Source organism: Notamacropus eugenii, chromosome 6 (genome assembly GCF_028372415.1).
Source record: "Notamacropus eugenii isolate mMacEug1 chromosome 6, mMacEug1.pri_v2, whole genome shotgun sequence".
Classification (NCBI taxonomy): Eukaryota; Metazoa; Chordata; class Mammalia; order Diprotodontia; family Macropodidae; genus Notamacropus; species Notamacropus eugenii.
Window position 1 is genome coordinate 100,008,088 of NC_092877.1, and position 22,244 is coordinate 100,030,331.

General features: G+C 35.9%; 1 pseudogene; it reads right to left on the bottom strand.

The window, feature by feature from the left end:
• Positions 1-7,917: 7,917 nt before the first annotated feature.
• LOC140512092 (transcriptional enhancer factor TEF-3 pseudogene) overlaps positions 7,918-22,244 on the bottom strand; it is a 44,049-nt pseudogene continuing 29,722 nt past the window's right edge.

Sequence of the window (22,244 nt, forward strand, 5' to 3'; positions counted from 1 at the left end):
CATAACGAATAGAAAAATAAAAGCCCTTCTAATTTTGTTATTTTCATGAATAATTGCTGTAAGTTTATATTTTATAATTTTAATCAGTTTAACTTTTGTAGTAGTTTTGAAAGAAAAATTTGTCACTTAAAAGCAACTTGCTCAAAAGATGCATTTCTAATTGCAGAATTTCAAAGTGAAGTTCACTCCTCAAAAATGATAAATTCATTCAACAATGTCTTTGTTTTTTCTTCACAGTACATGAATTGTGTAGAACGAGACATCAATAAGACCTAGAAAATTCTGCAAATTCCAGGCAATGGAGCAAATTAATTCCTTGTGGAGAAAATTTTAATTGTTTCTTGATAGTTGAGATTTTCAAATTCACTTTGAGAAGGATGAGATAGAGTTCCTTAGCATCAGATTCAGGGATCATAGCATAATAGATTTAGGATTGCAAGGATTCATGGGACTCATGGAGACAAATCCTCTCATTTTGCAGGTCAGGAAAGAGAGACTCAGAAATGGTTAAATGAGTATGTTCAAGGTCATATGGGTAGTAAATGGCAGACGCAAGATACAAATTCAAATTTTCAGTCTGCAAAACCAGCACTATTTTCACTTTTTCTAAGCTATAACTGAATTTGTCAATGCAGACTAACATCACAGATTAAGTAATTAATAACACTTGTCTAAGGTAGGTATCAAGCCTAAGATAAACTGGCTACTCCAAATTCTCCAGTTTTCTTGCAGCACTTCAGCTAAATACCTCCCCATACACGAAAACTACTTAAATTGATTCTTCTAAGACTTTTCCCCACAAAGCAAAGAAACTCTAGACTGTCATATCTATCCATAATCCTAATTGCCCTGCTTTTTGCTTAGATACAAAAGCTGAATATAATTTTTGTAGGACACTTTTCAAATATTATTTTTCAGTCATGTAAGACTTGGTAACCTCTTTTTGGCTTTTGTTTTGTTTTTTTGCAGAGATATTGGAATGACTTACCATTTTCTTCTCCAGCTCATTTTACAAATGAGGAAACTGAGGCAAAGTTTAGTCACTTGCCCAGGATCACACAGCTAGTAAGTGCGAGACGCCAGATTTGAGCTCAGGAAGATGAGTCAGGCTGGGTCTCTATTCACTGTGCCACCTAACTGCAGTACTAGAGCACAATTATTCCGGAAACATTTTAGTTCTTTCTATCTTTTTTTATAGATGTACTGGATTTTCCTAGTTAAATCATAATTTTTAGGAGGATTAGTAAGCATTAACTACAGATACTTTCACTCGGGAAATTAGCTGCTAGCAATCATTAGTTGTATCCCTTATATCTGACAAAAGAAGCCTCTTATAAGAGTGGAAATCTTCATGGATGAGAGGAAAAGAATGCTTAAGTTTTCCCCACACAAAGGGACAGTGTGCAATTTGTTAGCGCCTTCTCCCAAACATACACACATGCACTACAATTAAGAATAGTCTTTGTTGTCTTCAAAACCTTCTCCCTTCCTTGCCTTTGACTGTCATCATTCATTTTTCTAGTAAATGAAAAGTTATGAAATTTTAAATGGCTTAATATGGAAAAGGGGCAGCTTGGTGTCACAGAGGATAGAGTGACAGGCCTGGGGTCAGGAAATCTCATCTTTCTGAATTCAAATCTGGCCTCAGGCACTTACTAGTTGGTGATCCTGGGCAAGTCACTTAGCCCTATTTGCCTCAATTTCCTCATCTGCAAAATGATCTGGAGAAGGAAATGACAAACATCTTTAGTATCTTTGACAAGAAAACCTCAAATGGGATGATGAAGGTTTAGACATAACTGAAACAATTAATCAACAGCAACAAACAAAAATATGTAAAATAAACATGAAAAGTTTGTCTAGAAGGAGAGACCACAGGTACTCTTATATCACTGATTAGAGAACAATATACATCTAGCAAAAGATGTTGCCTTATTTCATGGAGTAAAGAGCTTATAAGGTTATATTAGAAGTGCTGAGGAAGGAAAGGGATATCAACATAACCCATTCATCAACCTAATTGATCTGGACAATCAATGAGGTAACAAATGTCAGAAAGAGGAGAAGAAGAGAATAAGTATTTGTATAACACCTACTATGTACTAGGCACTATGCTGGATAATCATTTGTTAAAAAAATTCATGATACAATCGCAATTTGAGGACCATCTGACCATTGTCATCATCAAGTCCCCTGGGTTAATTTATCATCTTTATGCTGCTAATTTCCATAACAGTCTATTCCTGGTCTCTTGTCTGAGCTCCAGTCTCATATCATAACAACATCTTCCTACAGGACATATCAAATTGGATTTCCCAAAGATGTGTCAAATTCAATATGTACAAAATAGAACTCTTTATTTTCCTATTGCCATAGGCAATCCATCTGTATTTTTGCTTTTAACGTTTTCTTATTTCAGCTCAGGTCAATTCCATACTTTTAATCACCCAGGTTTGTGACATAAGCGTTATCCTTAAACTCCTCACTCTCACCCCCCAATATCTGTAGTTTTTAGGGCCACAAGTCTTACATCCATTTTTTTGTCTTAGATTACATAGCTGCTACTCTAATGTGGATCCATAACATTATGCCATGGCTACTGAAATTACCTTCTAATCGGTCTCCCTATTTCAAACTTTTCCCCACTCTAATCAGTCCTTTGCAAAAGTGCTAACATGAATATCCTAAAGTGCAAATCTGACCATGCCTAAATGCATTTCCTACTCAACAAAGTATAAAGGCTTCCTATGACTTCTAGGATTAAAAAGAAACTTCTCCATTTGATATTTGAAGCCATTAACAGACAAGACCCTTCCTGAATTTCATTAAACTTATATGTCACTGAATGTACTTTATGATTCATCAGGACTGCCTTACTTGAAATTTCTTATGTGTAATACTCCATCTTCCATCTTTTTGTCTCTGTAGAGTCTCCATCCAGAAATGCTCTCTTTCTTCATTTCTTGGGATCGATGACCTTAAATCTCACTTCCAATTCAAACTTTTTCAACAAGATTTGCCTGGTTTCTTCAGCTACTAATTGCTCACCCTCTAAGGTTAACTTCCATCTACTTTTTGCATATCTTGCATGCACTTATTTTTCTATGTATTATATAACCCATTAGAATATAAGCTCCTTTAGGTCAGGTTGTATTTCTTTTTTTCTCTGTATCCTGAGTGCTTAGCAGAATGACTGACACATTCATTAAACAATAACATTTGATTCAATATAATAAAATGTTGCCTTAAAGAGTCTTCTCCAATAAGGTACTTCTGAAATGTGGCTCAAAATCATGCAAGAGACCTCATAAAACACAAGAATGGAAGCAAATTTGTTTTGCAATCCTGTTAATATTAATAATGAGTGAGAAATAAAAAGGACTATCTATACTTTCCATAGCTAATGGCCATTTTTATAAATTATATGCATTGCAGAACTTAAATGTATTAGGGATTGCCTATAGATGGTAAGGTCCTCCAAATGCTACTATTCTCAGATGACATTGTCATGGTTACCAAACTTGGGAACATTGGATAGCATTCTGAGTGAGATCTACAATCACTCCCTTGAGATTGGCCTAAATATCTGCAATGGGTAAGTGTAAAATGGATCTGCAACATCTACAAAACAACTCTGATAGGCATTAGACCATAATGTTTGTCCAGCAGAATGTATGTATGTGTATATTATAGAGACACCAGATAGTTAATGAATTGCATCTAGAGTTGAATAAGGGGCAAAGTAAACTAGTTTTCATTTAGGAAACTTCATGTTATCTTCAGTGATACTAGGCTTCTCTTTGAAATAAAATTCCATGTTTTTAGCCACTTCAGGCCATGGTAGGATGGAAAAAAACATTGGGTTTTAAGTCATAGGATCATAAAGACCTTAAATGTCATCTAGTCAGAGCTGCTCTTTATATATGAGGAAGCTGAGGGATAGAAAGAAGTTAAATAACCGATCGTATGGGTAATGCAGGTACTAAATGATAAAACAGCACTTTGAAAAGCCTGATGACCTGGGTTCAAATTCCGGTTTGGCCAATAACTATCATTTTGTTCTTTGATAAGTCTCTTTTTCTCCCTTTCCCTTATTTTTTTTCTGAACAAGAAAATGAGGGATTTCAAAAAATGCTTGATGATTTCCATTTTAGTTGTAAACCAAAAAAAAGAATCAGTCTTCAAATATAGTTTTATTTGGGAATGTATTTTTTGTTCAAAATAGAATTGTCTAGCGATCAGTAAAATCACGAATTTTGGTAAATCTCATACCACTAAAGAAAATTAATTATTTTAATAATTAATAGTTTAACGATAGATAGTAATTTAATAGTTAGTAAATCCCCATGGAGAAAGTCTTCATTATTCTGCAATGTCATAACCTTCAAATGTACAGGAATGATCTGTGAGTTTTTTGATTCTCCCATTGGCATCACATATCTGAGAATCATGAAAGATCACACTGTCCAAATAACGGAAATTGGAGCTCACATGAAGAGCTAGGGCAATGATGTATGATGGATACAAATATTGGATTGCCCTTAGGTAGTAACATAATAAAAATTATCAAAGAGATGTAGGAAGAGAAAAAAGTATCGCAATTATGTCATAAGAGGGAGAAGTAACAACCTTTGGACAATCCCTGTACTGCATTTTTCTATAACATGCCATGATATCAAGAGGAAGTCTCCAATTAAGTGAATCCTCTTCAAAGGATTTGGAGGAAAGAGGGGAACAAGAGTCAAAGATAGCCTGATGAGTTGGGTCAATTGCATTCTGCTCTCTTGGAGGGACTATCTCCAAGTGATAAGATCATGAATCCACTGAAGCATTGAAGAAAAATTACATGCGGGGTAAATAGGACAAGTTTGGAGCAACAAAACAGGCAATCCATTTTCTGCTTCACTTCTCCCATTCTCCTCATTCAAAAAGGCCTAATAAAGGTATCTTTGTCCAAGTGTTCTATTTTTCTGCTTATTTCAAAGCATTAAAGTCAACAAGGTGTTCATAACCAGTATTTCACTTTAGAATGACCAGCTTTATGATACGGACACTAGGAAAACAATTTTAAAAGTGAGTGCTAGGAAGACTGTGAGAGAAGATGCAAGATGACAGAGTAAAGGAAATGTTTTTGTTTTTTTTTTGATGAGCTCTCCCAACATTCCCTTTAAATAACTTAACAAGAGCATCAGATTGAATTCTAAACAGCATAACCAACAAAAACTCAGAGTGAATTATTTGTCCTGTCTAAAACATATTAGGGAAGAAAGGAAGGTCTGTGGCCACTGATGTGGGGGTGGTAGCAGAAACAGAGGTACTAGCGTAACTCAGCACCCAGAGATAGTAAAGGAATAGAGTATTTGGTCAGAAAGCGATTTCAGTCGACCTCTTTACAAACACTGGATGTAGGACCAAGTGCCATTTGTTAACTCCATTACCCATTACTCACCTCTGAAATGTAGTTCTAGGGGTTAGAGGAATTATGGTCATATAAGAATACGGGCCCTATTTGCGTCTGTACCAGAGCACAGACCAGGAGAGCAGTGATCACACCTCCCTCCGGATCACACCACAGTGGAAGCACTGAAAACTTAAAACACCTAAAATTAGCTGTGAAGACATCAGGTCAAAAATATCTGAAGCTCAAGACATTTATCCTCTTATCCTAGAAGTGACCAGAGCACAACTTCAAAAAAACTTCAAAGAAAAAAATGGAATGGAAAATATACAATATAATAATTCAAAATTCACCATCCAAAACTTCTGTAGTGATAGGAACTAAAGACAGAAATTCAGGAAAAGATGACTTGAAAACATCTACAAACAACATCAGGAAGGGAAAAAATATAATACAAATGGGACACGGGCCCAACAAGAACACCTAGAAGAGCTTAAAACAAGCAAAACTATTTTAAAAATAATAAAGAAGAAACATTTGAAAAGCAATGAGAAAAAAGAGAAAATTATAGAGAAATATTAGCAGATTGGCAAAAGACACAAAAATACTGAAGAAATAACTCCTTAAAATCAGAATTAGCCAAATTGTAAAAGAGGTTCAAAACCTCACTGAAGAAAAAATTCTATTTTGTCCTTTTTAACTAATTAATTTATTTTTAGTTTTCAATATTCACTTCCAAAAGATTTTGAGTTACGAATTTTCTTCCCATCTTTCCACTGTCCCGACCCCAAGACAGCATGCATTCTGATTACCCCTTCCTCCAGTTTTCCTTCCCTTCTATCACAACCCTCCCATCTCTTATCCCCATCCCCTCTATTTTCTTGTAGGACAAGATGGATTTCTATACCTCATTGCCTGTATGTCTTATTTCCCAGTTGCATGTAAAAACAATTTTTAACACTCATTTTTAAAACTTTGATTTCCACCTTCTCTCCCTTCCTCCCTCCCTTCCCTTCTGAGAAAGTAAGCAATTTGATACAGGTTACATGTGTGTAATCATGCAAGGTACTTACATAATAGTCATGTTATGAAAGACTAACTATATTTCCCTCCATCCTAACCTGTCTCCCATTTATTCTATTATGTCTTTTGATCCTGTCCCTCCTCAAAAGTGTTTACTTTTAATTACTCCCCTCCTCCCATTTGCCTTCCCTTATATCATTCCCACCTCCCTGCTTATCCTCTCCCCCTACTTTCCCGCAGTGTAAAAGATATTTTCATACCCAACTGAATGTCCACATATGATGAGAGTAAGGTTCATTCTCTCTCTCTCTTTCTCTCTCTCTCTCTCTCTCTCTCTCTCTCTCTCTCTCTCTCTCTCTCTCTGTCTCTGTCTCTCTCTCTCTCACCTTCCCCTTCTTCTCCTCTATTGAAAAAGCTTTTTCTTGCCTCTTTTATGTAAGAGATAATTTATTCCATTGAATTTCTCCCTTTCTCCTTCCAATATATTACTCTCTCACATCTCAGTTTTATTTTTTTAGATATCATCCCTTCATATTCATCTCACCCTGTGCCCTCTGTCTATAGATATGTAATGCCTCCAACAACACTAATACTGAGAAAAGTCTCAAGTGTTACAAATATTATCTTTCCATGTAGGAATGTAAACAGTTCAACTTGAATAAGTCCCTTATGACTTCTCTTTCTTGTTTACCTTTTCATACTTCTTTTGATTTTTGTGTTTGAAAGTCAGATTTTCTATTCAACTCTGGTCTTTTCATCAATAATATTTGAAAGTCCTCTATTACACTGAATGACCATTTTTCCCCTGAAGTATTATACTCACTTTTGTTGGGTAGGTGATTCTTGGTTTTAATCCTAGTTCCTTTGACCTTTGGAGTATCATATTGCAGGCTCTCCAAGACCTTAATGCAGAAGCTTCTAGGTCTTTTGTTATCCTGATTGCTTTATCATAACACTCAAATTGCATATTTCTGGATGCTTGCAACACTTTCTCCTTGACCCGGGAAATTTGGAATTTGGTTACAGTATTCCTAGGAGTTTTCTTTTTGGTATATCTCTTAGGAGGTGATTGGTGGATTTTTTCAATGTCTGTTTTACCCTCTGCTCCTAGAATTTCAGGGTAGTGTTGCTTGATAATTTCTTGAAAGATTATATCTAGGTTATTTTTTTTTTTTGTCATAGCTTTCAAGTAGTCCTGTAATATTTAAATTGTCTCTCCTGGATTTATTTTCCAGGTAAGTTGTTTTTCCAATAAGATATTTCATATTTGTTTTCGATTTTTTTTCATTCCTTTGATTTTGTTTTCTAATTTCTTGATTTTTCATTAAGTCATTAGCTTCTATCTGCTTCATTCTAATTTTTAAGGAATTATTTTCTTCAGTGAGCTTTTCCATCTCCTTTTCCATCTGGCCAATTCTACTTTTTAAGGCATTCTTCTCCTCATTGACTTTTTGGATCTCTTTTGCCATTTGGGTTAGTATATATATATATTTTTATGTAATATCTTGAGTTTATTTGAGGTTAGGGGATTATGTTTGCTTTTGGGAAGGGAGGGAAATGTTCTCTTCTTGATTCTGAACATCAGGCATAGGCCAGATCTCCCTACTTTCCCTGTACACACACAGCCTGGCTCTTCTTGTCCTCCATTCCTAAGTCTCTTATTCTTTCACCAGCAGGTAGATGTGATGTTGAGCTCCATGCTCACTTGGAGATACTTCAAACATGTATGCAATACACAGTAAAGTTTCCTGGGTATCTCTGTTGGTCACCACCTGCAAAATAGTGAAGTTCTCCAATACGCTGTTCATCATGTATTTCTCTGACAGATTGTTGGGATTGGAAGCTCAATTCCATGTGGACAGTCTCGGGCGGGTAAAGGTGGGAGCTTCTAAATCTTAGAGCTCTCACGAGACCCCCCCAGGAAACGGCAGTGGATCGAGGTGAACCGAGCTATCTTGAGTAATTCTGCCTCTTCCCGTGAGAAACGTGATGGGAGAGAGATCTCCCCACCCTCGAGATTGTCCCGGATCTGGGCACACCTAGTTACCTAACAGCACGGTATTCAGATGCAAACTATGCGGCTGAAGGTTAAGTAGGATTGAGGAAGCCTGAAAGCTCTCTTAGCACGTGAGGAGCCAAGAGGACAGTAGGCTCCGCTTTCTTCTTTCCTCTCTCCCCTCCCCCTCTCTCCCCGCTTTTACTTCTACTTCCAATCCCTTAAGATCTTAGCCTCCTTAGGAAATCTCCCCCTCTTCCTCCTAAGGAAGATCTCCCTGCATTTGTAACCTAGACCCTGAAATAAAGCTCAACGCTTGTTCGACTCTGGAACGTCCTTTCTCTCATATGAGCATCCGGTTTTGGCCAACCAAAGACCTCGGAGGTGAGGTAAGAAGACTCGGGTAGCCCACACAGGCCTCTAGGCCTGGCAACAGATGCTTTAGCTTATGGATGAAGTTGATCATATATTCGCAGAAAGGAGATCGGTGAATTCGGTAGGAGTAGTGGCCATTCTAATAGTGGGCGTACTCTGTCTCTACTTTCTCCACAACCTGTTTGCCAAAGGAGCAGACTTTGGTGGAGCAGGTGATGATCATATTCTCAGGACTCTCATACTGACTGGAGACACCATAAAAAGAGCTGCCTTCGTCCTCGATGTTGGTGTTCAGGTCAGCCCAGAATTTGACAAGGAAGAAGGCATTTGAGGGTCCTCGTTCAAAGAGTTCCTTGAGTCCTCCCTTTTTATCAGGGAATTTGTCATAGATCTGGTGGATATCCACCGCTTCGAGGTAGGGGTCACTGTAGCTGGGACTGGACTGGCCAATGTGTACAAATAGGTGCTTGTTATACGTGTCTGGGTCTTGCTGCTGCTCCAAGAAGGCAGAGAACTCCAACATCCAGAGCTTGGAGCTGGCCACACTTCGGCCTTGCCATGGAGGGGTTGACGGTGACAAGGTAGATCCGGCAGGAGATTCAAACCCTGGCAGAGGGAGCGGAGGCTGAACAGCATGGGTTTGTTGAGAGAAAGGTTTCACATCATGGGAATTTCCCGCTTGGCCTGGCAAAGTTCCTTGCCAAAACCCTGAGACGGCTGGGTAGGCGGGTCCCCGAGTAAGGGCCATTTTATTGTGGAAGGCTGTAGCAGAGATGATCTGAGCAGATGACATGATAGCCATATTCTGCAGGGTTTTGTCCTTAGCTGCCTGATCCTTTAACTTGGCTTGGATCTTCCGGGCTTTACGACGGGCCAGCACCTACCTGGATGTGGCTAGATACCTGCTTCCTGGTTCTAGTTTTCCCCGTCCGGAGCTTAATGTAGTGAGCTATCAGCTCATTTCGGCCATACATCTTGCCCTCATCTGATAAGATGATCTTGCACCTGTCACAGGGTGGGTAGATGGCAAGGGCCTCTTGGAAGCTCTGCTCAATGTCAGGGCTCCACACGCCCTCTGCATCATTGTCAATGGGTTTGTCCAAAGCCTCGCTGCCTTCGGAGACGTTGCTCCCCTCAGGGGAGGTGGGAGAGCTCCACTCGTTGGAGGTAATGGTGCCGGCTAGGCCCTCCAAGGCTCTGCTTGGAGAAGGACCCGTTGGACCTGCTGTCCCAGGATGGGGGATGAGAGAGGAATGGTGTGCTAAGTGAGTTCTGAGGGGTGCTCTGAGATGCAGCAACTCTGCTCCAGCTCTCCAATAACTCTCACCCTATTGAAAGGAGACTCAGACTTGGGAAAAGTTGGCTGGAGGACAGTAGAGCCCTTCTCCAAAGGACATAATGATGGGGAGACAGGATCCCCACAGTATAGCACACAACTTGCCACACACATGGCTCCCACTTTGAGGGTAGGGGAAAGGCAGGAGGCCGGAAGCGAGAGAGGAAGGAGTTTTTCCAGAATCGAATTGACAGGAAAATACAAGATCCCTATTCTTGGAGGAGTGAGTCAACTGGAAGAGAGGAAGAAGGAACTCTGGAGGAGAAACGAAAGGAAGAAGAAAGGAGAGTTCAAGGAATAGAAAGGGGAGGAAAGAAAGGAGAAAGAGAAGTATGAAAAAGGGAAAGGATAGAGTGAATGAGGGAAAGGAAGAAAGGGAAGAAGAGAGAAAAGAAAAGATGGGGTCAAGAAAGAAAAGAGAAGAAAAAAGGCTAAGATAGAGAGGGAAGGGTAGGATAAAAGAGAGAGGAGGGGAAAGGAGGAAAAAGCAAAGGATGAGGAAAAGAGCCAGAAGAAGCTGAGGAGGGTGAGAAACAAGAGGAGAGAGAATGAAAGGGGAGGGAAAGCTGGGTTAGTATATTTTTAAGGTGTTATTTTCTTCAGCATTTTTGGGTCCCCTTTAGCAAGTTATTCACTTGTTTTTCATGGTTTTCTTTCATCCCTCTCATTTTTCTTCCCAAATTTTTCTCTACTTCTCTTACTTGATTTTCAAAATGCTTTTTAAGCATTAATCCATTGCCTGAGACCAATTCTTATGTTTTCTGGGAGACTTTGGATATAGTAGCTTTGTCTTTGTTGCCTTCTTCTGTTTCTATATTTGGTCTTCCTTGTTACCACTGAAGATTCTATAGTCTGATTTTTTTTTCTTAGTTTTGATCATTTCCCTGGTCTTTTACTAGACCTTTGAGTTCTTTGTTAAAATAGTTCTCTGCTTCCAGTGTGGGGTGGGGGTATACTGTCACCTGCTCGATCACACTCCCCCCCCACACACACACAGTATATGTGGTGCTAGAGTTCCAGAAACAGCCTCTGGTGCTGGTGTTGCCTCTGCTACTGCTGCTGCCTTGGGTTCCTCCACCCCTTCTTCCACTCTGGGACTGGGACCAGACCACTCTTCTCTCTCACACGTTCAACAATTTTGTTTTTCTTTTCCACTGTCCTAGGTGTTTTGGGGTTGTGAAGTCTGGAAACCACCAGAGTAGTCAGAGGTTCAGCCCTCCTGACGCCTGCTCTGGTCCCAGATGTGTGGGGCACTGCCCACACTGGTCTGTACTCTGCTTTCATTGCACTATGATAGATACTTCCTGTCAACTTTCTAGATTATCTTGGGTTAGAGATTTGCTTCCCTCTATCATTCTGCCGGTTCTGCAGCTCCAGAATTTGTTTAGAGTGATTTTTTACAGGTATTTGTCTGGGTTTGGGGGGAGAGCTGTAGAAAGTCCCTGCTTTTACTCCATCATCTTTACTCCACTCCTGAAAAAAAATAATTCTTAAAAATTGGAGTTGGTCAACTAGAACCTAAAGACTCCATGGAAAATTTAAAACTTATTAAACAAAGTCAAGAGAATGGAAAAATGAGGAAAATTAAAGAATCATTGATTTCATTAAAGATAAAGGCTACCATGAGATAACACACCAAAAACTTTTGGATGCAGATGAAGCAGTACTTAGGAAAAATCTATGTGTTTAAGGGTTCACATAATCAATAAAATGGAGAAAGAGCAGATCAATGAAATGGGCTTGCAAAAAAAAAAAAAAACTTGGAAAGAACAGATTAAAAATCTTCAATTAAGCACCAAAATAGAAACCCTGAAAATCAAAGAAGAGATGAATAAAATTGAAGGTAAAAAAAATTATTGAATTAACAAAATAATCTAGGATAAGCCATTGGTAAATTAATTTCAAAAAAGAAAGATGAAGACCAAATCAATATCAATAATGACAAGGGTGAATTAATAACCAATAAACATAAAATTAAAACAATTATGGAGAGCTATGTTGGCCAATTGCATGCCATTGAAACTTACAAGCTAAATGGAATGGATGAACATATTTTTTTGATTGCCCCATTTAACAAAAGAGGAAATAGAATGTTGAAATAGTTCTCTTTCTGGAGGAAAAATTTAACAAGCCACAAATGATCTCCCAAAGAAAAGAGGCCCAGTACCAGATGGATTTACAAACAAATTCTATCAAACATTCAAAGAACAATTAGATCCAATACTATATTAAATATTTGTAAAAAATAGGCAAAGAAAGAGCCTCACCAAATTCCTTCTATGACACATAGTTTTGATACCTAAACCTGGAAGAGCAAAATCAAAAAGAAAATTGTAAAACTATTTCCTTGATATATGTCGATGTAAAAATTTTAAATAAAATACTAGTAAGGAAACTATAGTAATATATCATAAAGATAATATAATATGACCCAGTGGGGTTTATACCAGGAATTCAGTGATTTTTCAAAATTAGGAAAACAATCAGCATAATTAAATATATTTACTAAATAAAACAAGAATCACATGATTATATCAATAGATGCAAAAACAAGTCTTTTGAGAAAATACAGCTCCCAATCCTATTAAAACATTAGAAAGTAGAGTAATAAATGGATATTTTTAAATTAAAAATGATAAATGATATCTATCTAAAACCAAAAGCATTATGTATTATGGGGATAAAGTTTCCAGTTAGATCATGGTGAAGCACCATTATCACCACTGTTATTCCATATTGGACTAGAAATGTTAGTTGTGGCAAAAATACATGAAAAAGAAATTGAAGAAATAAGAATAATCAATGAGGAAACAAAACTAAGCATGCAGTGGTATGCTTGGAAAATCCTAGAGAATCTACTAAAAACCAGGTCAAAACAAATAGCAACTTTAGAGAAGTTGCAGGATATAAAATAAACCCTCATAAATCATCAATTATTCTATGTATTAGCAACAAAACATGGCAGGAAGAGATAGAAATTTCATTTAAAATAACTACAGATAAAATGCTTGAAAGTCTACCTGCCAAGAAAAATTTAAGAAGTATATTAATACAATTACAAAACATTTCACACATATAAATATTTATTTAAACAGCTGAGCAAAACATTAATGGTTCATAGTGGGATGAAACCAATGTAATAAAAATGGCAATGCCTAAAATCATTTATTTATTCAGTGGTATATCAAACTATGAAGAGTTATTTTATAAAAATAAGAAAATTAAAAAAAATTCTTTGGAATAGCAAAATGTCAAGAATATGGAGTATGATTTGCAAAAAAAAGTGAAGGAAACCAACCTTGAACTACCACATCTCAAATAATATTGAAAAATAGTAATCATCAAAACAACTTGTTATTGGAAAAGAAAAAAAATTATCAAATAAATGGAATAGATTAGTTAAAATAGATGGATAGATAGATGTAAATGAACACAGTAACAACATCTGATAAACATAAAAATCTACTGTATTGGGGCAAGAACTCAATAATTGACAAAAGCTACTGGTTAAACTGGAAAGCAATCTAGCAGAAACTAAGGCATAGAGCAATATATTATACCATATGTCAGGTTAAGGTCAAAATGAATATGTGATTTAGAAATAAAGGGTGATATAAGCAAATTAGGAGAGCATGGAAAAAATTACCTGTGAAAATAGTTTGCGACTAAATGAGATAGAGAGGAAGGGGATACAATGGATAATTTTTATTATATTAAATGAAAAGCTTTTTGCTAAAAGAAAAAGAATACAGTTGAAATTAGAAGGAAAGTGGAAAAAAGGGGGTGATTATATCAAATTTTTCTAATAAATCTCATTTCTCAAACATATAGGAAACTGAGCCAGATTTCAAAATACTACTAATAATAATGAACTGTTCCTGAATTGGTAAGTAGTCTGAGGATATTAATTTTCAGAAGTTTTCAGAAAAAATAAAAATCATCAATAGTCATATGAAAAAATGTACTAATAATTAGAAAAATGCAAATGGAAACAACTTTAATGCACCACTTCACACCCATTGGACTGACCAACATGATTGAAAAGGAAAATGATATACTGGAGAGTATAGGAAACAATAGGGACACTATTGCTCCATTGGTGAAGCTGTGAATCACACCATTCAGAAGAACAATTTGGAAGTATGACCATAGGGCCTATAAAACTTTGCATACTCTCATCCAGCAACACTGATATCCCAAAGAGGTGAAAGAAAAGGCAGGAGTCACATGTACAAAAATATTTGTAGCAGCTTTTTTTTACTAGTAAGGAATTGGAAATGGGATGGTCATCAATCTGGGAATAACTGAACAAGTTGCAGTACAGTATATGATTGTGATAGAATACTGTTGTACTGTAAGAAATGATGAAGAGGATGTTTTCAGAAAACAATTGAGAAGATGCTTGTGAACTAATTCAAAATGAAGCAAGCAGAAGCAAGAGAACATTGTACATCGTAACAGAAACATAATGATGATCAACTGTGAGAGAACTAAGGACTGTCAGATATAATTATGGACAATAATTTCAAAGCATTCATGATGATAAGTGCTATTCATCTCCATATTGACAACTGGTAGACTCTTGAGTGAAGAATGAAGCATAATTTTTCATATTTTTGCACTATGACCAGTGTGGAAGTATGTTTTCATTTCTTCATATGTATAATGGATATTGTGTTTCTTGGCCTTCTCAACATGTGGGAAAAGGGATAAAGAAAGGGAAAAAAATTGGGACTGAAAACAAATTTTAAAAATATAAATAAAAGTGAGTGAGTTGTGTCTGAAACTATTTTCATTTATTGTTTACTTGACTACTGGACAAATTTTGAGTATGGTACTAACTTAATGAAACAGATTATCATAAGAATGTTTGGTTCACCATTTATTTAAATAGAAGATCTTATTAGAAAAGAGATATAATCAAGTTGAATAGATATTTCCTAAATATCTATAATGTACAAAGCTGTTGTGTTAGGTGTGCAAAGACAATAAGTAACGCAAACCCTTCCCTGATGGAATTTACAATCTAAGAGTACTATGAGCCAGGTATATAGATGGCAATACTACAGATTAGAAAATGATTAAACATTTGAGAGATGCTAAACACTCCAGCCCAAATTATTTGAAAGGCAATGCTGATTATTAGAGTTCTAGAGTCTAATGCATTTGAGTAATGTATTAGATGCTTTCTAGCTGTCCTCAACCTGCCTGTATGAATGGGCACTGTAATAACAGGTCCAGAGAATGCGCTACGTTCTATTACAAAGGTATAGTGTAGACAACTGAAGGCTAGATTAAGGAATTGGTGGGGGGGTGGGGGGGAGGGCGGTTCAGTTGACTCTCCTTTCAATTGGGTTTTCCAAGTCACAACATTTATTCAAATTGATTTTGGGAAGGATTTAAATCTATTTCTTCAGTTATTATGCAAAGATAGCCAAACACTTGGCTCTTGACACATTTCCTAGACTCCTAGGATCACAAACAGCACATATTTGGTACTAAAAATGTGAAGATGAAGTAAATATTTTTGTAAAAGTATTGATTTTTTTGTCACGTGGTGGCTTTAGGGCTTGAAAACAGGAGTAGCAACTATTCAATTCTCTGCTCCCAGAAAACAGACAAGGGAATCAACCATTGGTACATCATGAGGAATAATTGCAGAAAATAATCATATGGGATTTCTCACACTGCTTGAAAGACAACATTTATATGTAGTGCTCCCTTGTTGAGAAAAAGGGCTGAAGGTCAGTCAGTCTTCAAAGATAAGCAGAAAATCAGTTAAGACAGAGGTAGGGAGCTAGACTATTGAACCAGATTCTTAACAACTATAAAAGTTGGAGAGGTGGGGATGCTAATTAAACTAATAAAACAAACAAGTCTTTAGGAGACAAATGCAGTGGCTGTATGAGTAGTTACATCACAGGTATTATTCATATATCAAATACAGCATTTTGCTGTCTTATTTTGCCATTGTTTTATTGTGTTTATGCTGATATTTTGCCCAATTATTAAATTAGCATTAATGCACTCAACTAGGAATTGATTGATTTATTAAAAAATATTAAATCTCCTAAATAATGGATAGAGTACTGGTCTGAGATTTAGGAAAGCATGGTTGCAAATCCACTTCTGGCACATATTGATTACATGACCCAGGCAAGCCAAGTACTTTCTCCATGCGCCGAAGGTAACTTTCTCTATAGTTAGACTATCTCTTCCCCCCAGAAAAGTACCACTTTATATGTCCAAGTTATTATTCATATTTTTATCAAATAGGTGACTAATTGCAGTGGGATCTTCACATTAAAATATAGATTTATGCTTTCATTATCTGTGAATATTCCCTGTGAGGAAACTCTGTACCAATTGGGACATACTTCACAATTTACAACCTTAGAAAATTGCTGAAGGGACCTGACATTTTAAGTGATTTCCTCGGGTGTCACATACTAAAATGTGTTACAAAGTTGAATTGAAATAAGATCATCCTGACTCCAAGATGAGCTTTCTATGCCTTCTGTCATGCTTTTTCTGTCTCTGTTGCTCCATTTGTGTCACTTTTTTTGTGTAGGAGTTGGACAGAAGAACATATTATAAAATTTTATAAATATTTTTTCTACTTCTATCTCTAATTATAAAATGTCAAAATATTTTCTTTTTCTGGATTTATTAAAGATGGTTTATATTTTTCTTTTCTTCCACCCATCTTTGTCTGGTTTCATTGATATTGATTCCCTAAAATATCTTGGTAATTGTACAGATGATAAGAGATTCTGATAGCTAAGGAAGAGATGACAACTAGAAACTCATTTTCCCTTGAAATCTCATTCATATTATAAATTTGATCATGATTTTTGGGTCTCACTTTCTTTCCAAATGAGCTAAAGTCATTTATCTATACTGCTCTCCAACTGGCCCAGACAGATTCGAACAGTATTATAATTTTCAGTTTATTCTGATGATTTTAAACCATTCTCTATTTCTTCACTTTTCCTTGGGAGGTTAGGTTTTTTGTTTATTTGTTTCTGTGCAGAATCAAGCCTTTTTTTAGGACAGGTTATCAGCAGTATTATGGTACACTAACGAGGTAGAGGCCTTTACAGAACAAACCTTACATTCTATCGTATTATTTTCTGATTTTAGTTGCAGATGTAAGAACAAAGAGGAAGATACTAAAATCCTAAGTCAAGATAGTATAGAAATTAGTGGAGACGATTTTGTTGACTATATAGAATTTCCTCTGTTTGGAGGTTTTTGTTTTAATTATATCATTAAGAGAGAAGCTTACCCTCTCATAGAGAAGACAACAAGCCCACATAGAAGCATATTAAAAAGCAACAAATGGAGAAGAAATACAAGGCAGTTAGGGAGGCATGACATGAGCAGTTGGGGAGATCAAAGAATGTTGTATTTAGAAATTGATACTTTAAGTGATTCTGTGAGGTAGAGGTGAAGAAATGCATTCTCATCAGTATACATCAGTATACAACCATTTATTAAGTGTCTACCACATCCACTGTTCCTAAGTACTGGGAATGGAAGATGGCCATTACAAAGACATATAGTCACAAATACAGTGACCTGTGTGAGAAAGAAAAAAATTGCTGATTGACCAAATCGAATTGAAAAGTGTTGGAAGGGAATAATGTATAATGTCAGAAAAATGAGTTGGGATCAGATTGTAAAGGGCTTTTAAAGGTAAGTAGGAGTTTATATAGAGACAACAGAAATCCATGGTGTTTGGACAGAGCAGTTACATGGTAAAAATTATGTTTAAGAAAATTATTGTAGGAGATGAATGGAAGATAACTGGGAGGAGAGAGGAAGTTAAAAGCAAGGAATACATTAGAAAGCAACAGCATTAATTTAGGTGAGAGTTAGTAAAGGTTTAAAAGAGGGTGGAATCTGAAAGGTTAGATGGAAAAAATCAGATGCAATAAATATTGTGGAGGTAGAAATTGGATATTTGGGAATTGGTCAGATATTTGAGTTCAGTGAGAATGATAAGGATAACAATGAAGTAACAAATCTTAAAGGAAAGAATGATGATGATGAGGTGACAGTGACAGAATAATTCAGAAGAAAGGGGGATTTTAGGTGGACAAGATAATGAGTTACTTTGAGGTAAATGTTGAGTTTGATATGTCTCTAAAGTATCACTTGCTTATCCAGCTTTTTTTCACATTATATGCTTCTGTGCTGCTCTTTCTAATCTTATCCTGATACCAGCAACATTCTCCATTCCCAGATCATCCTCATAAGCACTCAACTTGCATAAAACTGCATCCATTCCTTCATTCCACTTTCCGCCTTTAGCTCTGTGAGCAATTACCAAATCGACTGACACTGCAATACCTGGAAGGGAATGTCAAAATGTCAATGAATTACTCTATGATCCTACTGATAATTTCTGTGACTTCCCTGACTCAGAATATGCCTCCCTAGATATTACTCCCGCATATGTGCTGTTTTGCCCTATTGGAATGCAAAAATCTTGAGTTCAGGTATTGCTTTGCTTTGTCTAATTGAATCCCCAGAACTGATAAGAGTACCTCCCACATATTAAACATGCGATAGATGCATTTTCATAATCCATTTATTCATTCATCCAATTTCAAATGCTCAATAAGCAATTAATGATAAAGTACTGGAACCTAGGAGAGAGGCTTAAAATAAAACAACAATAACAAGGAGCATTTATAAAGTTCTATAAATTTTGCAAAGCACTATATGCATAGTATCTCATTTGATTCTTACAAAAATTATAAAGGAGGTGCTATTATTATTCCCATTTTACAGATGACAAACCTGAGGCTGAGAGTTACCCAATGATATAGAAATAATAAGTGTCTGAAGCAGGATCTGAATTTGTTTTTTTTTTTTTTTATATGAAGTCCAGTGCTCTTTATTCTCCTCTGTAACACCATTTGCCAGATGAAGGATGGATGTATAGATTTGGGAGACATTTGCATTGAGGTATTAGTAAAACCCAAGGGAACTGATGAGGTTACCAAGTTAAAGAAAGTAAACAGAAAAGTGGGTCTTGAATTTAATACTATAATTACTCAAAATATTCATTTTGCACCTGTTCTAGACAAAAAAGAACATTTTATAATTGCAATGGGGCACTAACATTTATATTCACTTTATGAGGAGAAGACTAACACAATAATATATCTACTACAAGAAAGCATATAGTTGTCATGATGCATTGTACTGAAAATCTCAGGTCTGATTCATCCAAGTCATTGTTTGAAAGGTTAAAAATTGGACAACTGAGCACGAATTCCTGGGATACTATGTTGCATATCCATTAAAATTACCATAAAAATTGTATTTAAAATACTGACACCAAACCAGTTTCAAGCCACATCATCAACTAACTCACATATGCCAATCTTTCCCACAAAGAATATAAGATGTTCTCAAAGACTTTGTAGAAATCTAGGTGAATTACATTTATAGCTTTCCCCAAAAGTACCAATCTAACAATACTATTAAAAAAGGAAATGAGGTACATGAGATATGAGCTGTATTTGATGAAATGCTATTTGATATCACTGCTCCTGTTACAGATCTTCACTAATGATTACTTTAATAAGTTCCTAAGTTTTATGAAGAAGCAAAGTCAAGGCTACTGATCTATATTTTGCAGACTTAATTTTCTCCATTTCTTTTTTAGATAATATATTTTGTGCCAGTTTTCATATATTAGTTACCCTTGGTATTGTGGAATAGCCTACTATATTCACTGTTATTGATTTTCCCTTTACATTATTTGCATTTTTTGCTTCTGAGAATATTATATTCCATAATTTGCTACCACATCACATAATATGTTGAATATTGTTGCCCAATAGATGGCTTTTGGCTCAGGAATCAGTTTAGTATAACTTAAAATACCATACAGTTCCTAAATTAGGATTCAGTTTCTTTTCTTCCTCTTACTCTATCCTAGGGTCAGATTATATTCTGACATCTTATTTGTGTAAGTTCTTTTCCAAGTTGGAGGTCCTATTAAAATAAATTTTTATGTTCACTCAATTGTTAAAGAAATTGAAGTTTTCACCTGGGTTATTTACTCCTAATAATGAAGACAAACATTTCTTTTTGAACCTGGCCAGTATTAAGTACTCACAACATGGAAACTCTTTTTATCAGTGCAAATTAATAACTGTTGAAAGAAGAAAATGAAGGAAGGAAAGAAGAAAGGAAGGAAGGAAGGGTATAGGCAGGCTTTTATAGAATTCTAGCTGAAGCATACCACATCTTTGTACATACACTAAAAGTTAATAGAAAGTAAAAGATCTCTGCATTTATTTTTGTCTCTGTGATTTTGTGTTTATTTTTCTATTAATTAAAAAAGGATTTGATTTATAACTGCAACAGAAGCTCAATAGTATACATAAGGTATTTTTCATGAAAATATTAAGGTCAAACAAAATCACACTTAAGATTCATTGAGAAGTGGAACAGAGAAAATTTTGTTCAACCATTATCTGCTTATCAAATGAGTGTTTCAATGGAGCAATATATGTGCAATATAGGGATGAAGTTAGTCTCTCCAAGGTTGAAAAATTTTCTGCAGTTCTTATTGATGTCTTCCCATAAATTCTCTATATCAATATAAATTGAAGCATTTTATGGGGAGATGTTTGCATATTAAAGATATACCTTCATCATTGTCATGGCAGTTGTCCTTCAGAGAGTCCAGTGGAAGAGGATTTCCCTACAGAGAATAAAGTGGTCCAGATGCTTCTGGTTGGAGATCATAATGTGCTTGATACAATCAAGGCCCAAAATACTAAAAGACTTCCAGAGAAATTTCTATGACTGTTGAAAAGAGATCAACCTGAGAATATCTATGAAAACAAAAACAAAAACCAAAAGACAAAAAGAAACAAATAGAGGCTGTACATCACCCAGGTTAAAGTATTCAATTCTATGGAGAACCTAATGAATCAGTTTTGATATGTTGATTGGACAATGAACTTGGCCCACATATGTACTGCTTGTGACATAATAAGCTGAACCTAGAATTGAATAGGCTTAGGAAAACATTACAGTTGTTTTAGTCTAAATTAATTTCCTAACTAGGTTCCTCTGTCTTGAAGAAAATATGATTGAGTAAAATGAACATTGGTCTGTTTCAGAATTGTATTTCTTATTGCAGTTTATTATGTTGACTTTACTATTATAAATCATTCTCATATGATTTAGTTGACTTGAGCCTGTTTTCTCAGGAACTGTGTGCCCCTGGATAAATTGTCTGTTTGGGTTCTTGACCTACATTGAACAACACTTGGATGTACTTTAGAACAAACAAAGTTATTACCAACTTTATGACTGTTTCTGATCATTATACTAGCCCTCACTACTACAAAGGGTCATGGATAAAGACAAAACGGTTGTCAAAAGAGAACACAAACTATACTTGGCAAGAAATCTTTCCATGTGTTCTTTTCAAAGCACTCACCAGGTGATAGGTGTAAAGTAGAAATATTTCCTGTTTCCTTCTTCCTTGGTATCTTCCCAGGAATGCTAATTGGAGGTTTTTGATTAAGTAACTGGCATGTTTGTTGAATTGAGGAAAAGTAAAACCAGAGAGGAGAGAAGCAGTAGCAAATTGTCAAAGAATTACAGTAAAGTCCTGGTCTGCTTTGTGTGACTAATTTGGTTTTTTAATTATTATTTTATTTAATTTTAGTTTTCAACATTCACTTCTACTTGAGTTCCAAATTTTCTCCCTATCTCTTCCCTCTCCCACCCCAACACTGAAAGTATTCTGATTACCCATTCCCCTAATCTGCCCTCCCTTCTATCAACCCCCTTCTCTCATCTTCTTCCCTTCTATTTTCCTGTGTGTGACTAATTCATAACCTACCAACAATCATTTAATTTGGAAAGAAAATAAGTTCTATATGGAAGAACTAACTGAACCACTTATATGATAAAGAAAATATTGTAGAAATGGATAGCTTTGAATCACTTAGAAATAGAAATGCAATGACCAATCAGGATTCCCAAGGACCAATGATTAGGAATGCTGCTCACTTCCTGACAGAGAGGTTACAGACTAAAAATATAGAATGAGGCATATATTTAGGAAATGAGGA